This window comes from Haemaphysalis longicornis, unplaced genomic scaffold, assembly GCF_048455015.1.
Source record: "Haemaphysalis longicornis isolate Haplotype H1 unplaced genomic scaffold, Haemaphysalis longicornis Haplotype H1 scaffold_1, whole genome shotgun sequence".
Lineage (NCBI taxonomy): Eukaryota > Metazoa > Arthropoda > Arachnida > Ixodida > Ixodidae > Haemaphysalis > Haemaphysalis longicornis.
In genome coordinates, this window is record NW_027526203.1 from 113,348,181 (window position 1) to 113,353,363 (window position 5,183).

At 42.1% G+C, this 5,183-nt stretch overlaps 1 long non-coding RNA gene across 1 annotated transcript; it reads left to right on the forward strand.

Annotated features, from left to right (window-relative positions):
* The first annotated feature begins 645 nt into the window (after positions 1-645).
* On the forward strand, positions 646-2,481 carry LOC144165475 (uncharacterized). Its single transcript, XR_013321462.1, has 3 exons — positions 646-771; positions 863-985; positions 2,032-2,481. It is a non-coding gene; the product is annotated as an uncharacterized LOC144165475 (long non-coding RNA).
* Positions 2,482-5,183: the final 2,702 nt, after the last annotated feature.

Consider the following 5,183-nt stretch of genomic DNA (forward strand, 5'->3'; position numbering starts at 1 on the left):
AGAGGGTTGGAATAATTTTCGAAACGCTCAGGTGCAAAGTTGTTGCATCATGATGTGCACCAAACATTAATCCATTTCTGTTCTCGTTTGAACGTAGAAATTATACTGCAAAAGGAGATTGCTACATTCTGTATTCATACTCTATGACCTGTTCAGAAAGAGTATATGGCTGGCTGTGGAGACATTTGGCCCTCCACTGATAGGTTGTGACAAATGTTTTTGTTCCTCTGCAAAAAAAAAATGAAAACAAATTATTTCCATTCTTTACATGCTCCTGCGAAGTCATGGCTGTGGCATTTACTGGCTGAAGACATCTTGGGCATGCTGAAAGGTCATCGGGGAGAGTGTGGCGGATTATGAATGCCCTGTGGAGCTCATAAGCCACAAAAGAGTACCTTTTGAGTCGTGCATATTGTGCAGATATTCACCAGTTCGCATAGACCAAGGACAGGTAAGCTTAAAGTATGTTCAAATATTTTTATATCTCAAATTGTTTAGCAAGAAAAGATTACCAGGGCTTCCGCTGTAAAAAGACATGCGACTTTCGTGGAACGAATCAGACATTGTTCAATATTTTCTCGTGCTAAATTTATTCTCTGATATTTTTGTACTGTTTATTTTCTAGGTAATAGGGCGAAGATAGTCCTAAAACAGCTGTACAAGCAATGCGTATGGCCATTTTAATTGTATTTGGACCCCTTCTTGGAAGTGTATCATCAGAAGGCAACACATTAAAGCTCTTGCACGGGATGAAATCATTGCATTCTACAAGTAAGTATGCACTGCCATTTTCGGGTCTTTCATAGCGCGTTTTTAGGTAGCTTCTTTGTAACTAATGGTTTGAAACGTTCCTTCTTTTCAGTGACAGCTTGGCCTGTGGCTCAAGGTGACAGTAGGAGCTTTTCGGAACACGTTAGCGAAACTTTCCTGGAAGTGCACTTTGAGACGTCCCTGGCAGAAACACCCGGGTCTTAATTTTGGTTGGGTAAGCTGGCATTTTGTTTTTGCGGGACTCAATTTCTGGGGCTGTTCACCCTAATAAAATCTCACTGTTAAGAAGTTATCGTGAACGCCAATATTGGCCATTGTGTTCACATTCCGCCTATTACGGATACTCCAACAGTTGCTAAAAAAATCACTATTTTGTATTTAAGTTTTGTAAATATTTAGCTTTTACACCTTGAGAGTTGTTGCTGTGATTTGCCAGTACCACGGACATGCCCAACGTGGTTGCTGCTACAACAATACGGTGGCAGCTGACGATTTAAATTTCCTGCTTTTAATACGCCCGTAGCACCAATAATACTCCCAAATACAGCCGTAGCATGAGTAATGCTGGCATTGGATTTTGACAGGTGGTTAAATAAGGGGTAATTTTTTAAGGGAATTGTTTAGAGCACAGAAAGTGTCGTCTGCAAGAAAATGTGCTATAGTTGTGATTTATAAGAAAATTGTGCGACAGCCTAGTTCAGCATTAGCTCAACTTCTGCCTCATACCACTACGAACCATGGAGGTAATACATATCGAGAGGGAAATATTTTAGGTGGAACTAATTCCCCAAAGAATTTCTGCCTCAGTGCGATATTTATGATTTCCTATGACTGGCCATTTATTTCTTTGCGGTAGAAACATCGTTTAGCTGTAAGTTATATTAAGCCAGCCTCACTGCAGCATTCTACGGAGCACATTATACAGTACAGAAAACATTTTTTTGCAGAGAGAAGGTGCGTAAAATATAATGCCGAAAGGTGATTATAGTAATTATTATTTGATTAATAAACGAAACCTCTCAAGGATAAAAACCTTGTATTCAGGATACCGAGGCAGCAAGGTTGGATACCTTCCAGAATCAGGACAATTTCATTGATTGTCTGTGGTGATATTGTTTAGCGCACTTTAACCTTTAGCAGCACTCCCAGAAAAAACCCAAGAAATCACTGATTTTAAATCAATTACTGTGTTATAAAAGGGCCTAAGCAACTCACTCATTTAAAGCAACCATGTAACAAGATATTCTTGTTTCCTTGAAGGTACATGAGGTGAGCAGTAAGTTTTCTCGAGGCCCGGTTATTCTGAGAGAAGGGACTGGTGCCATCAATATTGCCCGCAAGAAACACATCACGGATTCGCCGCCTGCATTGCCACTTCAGGATGTGGTCATCCTCTTCGCCGCATATGTCATCTTTTTCATCGTGTCATCATGTTCTTATGGTTGTGTGCCTTTGAAGAGTTCTTGGGACTTTTGCAGTGAGTTCTTGGAAAGCATGAGAAATTTGACAGTGGCCTGGTGTCATTTAAGTTGGAGTCTCTGTTGAAATACTTGAAGTGTTCAGCTCTACTTGGGATTTTAAAATATTGGTAGAGGTTAAAGTATCTCTTGAAAGGCATGAAGGAGGTCAGATGAAAGGCATGAAGGGGGTGAAATCAGATGAAGAGGTTTAAGTTACTGGCTCATGCAAGTTTCATGTCAACTGAACACTGAAGTCGTGCCTTATTTTTTATCCTTGGTACATTGCACAGGTTGCCTTTGAATCTATAGTGGGTGTTAATGTAGTTCATGGCACCGCATTGTAACGTCCTATTCTTCAAGTGTAGCTCATGAGATTTTTTTTTCGTGGCAGTGCTGCTGCTGATGCAAAAGTGACAGTGCTTATTTACGCAGATGGCTTCCGCCTTCATTGATAAATTTTAGTACTGTAACTGAGCTGACACCCATGCCGTAGAAGAATTTAAAATGTGCGTATTTGGCTTGAACAAGTCTTCTCCTTTGAACAAAGGTGCATTTCTTGCTTGGCAGAAGCCGGGCTTTGGTCACAATTACACTGACAGCAAGACGGGAGGGTTTTTATAGCACGCAACTGTGAATTTTACATAAGGTAACACGTTGAGGCTGGAAAAAATGCTTTAAAGTCTGCTTTGTAAAACTGGTCCCCTGTATCATTTAACGCTGGCTTGTTGCTTCTTAAGGATGTCTGACTTGTTCCCGCTTGAATTGATGACGTATATTATTAGTCTGCTTGTTAAATTTTAATATGTGTAACATGCTTCCAGCTACCTGGTTTGCAAAATTATACAAGATTCACGGTGGTTTTTGTGAGATTTCTTGGGATGAAATATTTTAAACAACTACAAATTGTTTGGTCAAGTAACGTGCCTTAAGTCAAAGGCCTTTTCAGGACGCTCATAAAGTCTATTTTGCCTACAAATAGCTTGATGTTACACTTACGTCTGGTGTCAGGAAACTACTATCTTTAATAATCATGTTTTAATTGTGGCGTACTGCCGCATGGGACCTCTCGTGTCAAAATGTTTTATCGTTAATCTTGGCTCGAGCGTTGTTTTCCTAAACTCTGGCACTGCACTGTTGTAGGTTTGTGATAATACAACCGTGTATGGCTTGTTTTTAGGCCTTTCCCTACAATTCAATAGCAAACTGCATTTTCCCAAACAGTTATGCGTAAACATAGTATGGCAAGCGCAATGAGGAGTTCCGCCTTTGAATTGCCTTGGTTTATCTGGTAAGACAGCATATTTGATGCTCACTGTTGTATAATGTCTGTGTCAGTGCCGAGGTAGACGCACACGTCTATTTATTTGTGAAGCAGTTGACCCTAATACCGTCTTTATTAACCATGTTTTCGAGTAAAAGTGAATATGTGAAAATGCCACTTAGAGCCTAGTGTTATCGTTATGGTATTTATTCCTTGTACGGTGGTCATTTTCTGTGCAATTTAAAATAGACAGTTATTCAAATCTGAAATGTATGAATACTAACACCCAATAAAGTTGTATAGTATGTTGAAAAGCAGTGTATGAGTCATAATAGTTTGTTTCGTGCGTATTTTAATGCAAGTATATTGTTTCTTTTACATGCAGCTAAAACCCAGAACAGGATTCTGCGGGTGAAGCCAAAGACTGTGCCGCTCTAGGTGCCTAGGACCAACTTTTATATAGAACTGTGCTCCGATAGGCAACTGTTGGGAACTGTCCAGGACCACACTGCTGCGGTGGTTTCTGCTTTCCAGTTGTTGGTATCACTGCGGGTCATATATCAAGGCTATGTTAAAATGGTGCTTGCGGTTTCCTGCTGATACCAATGCATCCGCCAGCCTGGCATATGACCCCGGTGTATACCGACAGGAAAGCAGAAATATTGGAAAAGTGGAGTCCCATATACAGCTTCCCAATGTCTATAGGAACACCGTTTTATATAAACAGCTGGTCTGAAGATACCTGGAACGGCGCACCGGATAAATTCCATAATCATTTTACATGAATCAATGTTCCAGTAACTTAAACTACCCTTTTATTTGGAACAGTGATCCGCATACTTTTATTTGGAACACCGATCCACATAATTTAGTTGCAAAAATATGTGGTGCACTGTTCCACTTAATTTTCAGGAAATGTGAAACACGGTTCCAATTATATAACTGGAACTTTTTTGCAAAAAAGTTCCAGTTACTAAGTGGATCTTACGTGGAACCAGATTAAGAGTGTGGTGACAGCCTTGAAAGTATTACGAAGGAGAGGAACGGGATGTTCTCGCGCAGAAGTGGTATGAAATTCCTGTTTGTCCTCATATCTAAATTAAAGTCCGCCGCTACTAACATCGGTGTAGATTGATTGGCGCCTAATGCGCGGCGAAGAAGGGCACTACGCCTTTGGTCAGCGCAGTAGGCGAGATGTAGACATCCACCACTACCAACAAGCAGCTGCCCAACTTTGTGGCACACAGCTGGCCAACTTTATCAAATTTACCAAAGATTTCGATGGTTATTGATGACCGACCCATACGCAAGTAGATAGCCCCTCCAGCTGCTGTGTCGCGTTCTCTGCGAGGCCCATAAATGCTGCTTTAGCGACGCGCACCTCCGGATTCTGGCGTCGGCGGCTCTGAGACTGTGCTCGGGCAGTTCGTTTAGCTGCAGCGGCCGACGCAGCATTTCATTCCTTCGTCTCCAGAAGTGATCGCGTGAACGCACGACGGCACGGGATACTCGGCATTTAGAGAGTTTTAGCTGACCGTTTCTGACGGTCCGCTCCGCTCCGATAGCTAGCGGGAGCGTCATTGCGCATGCGTGGCGCGCAAAGGCGCTAGCGGCGATACCGGAGCGGGGCCCCGCTCCGCTATCCGGGACCTCTTAGCGGACCATCGCGGCCGTTTACGTTACCGTGCGGA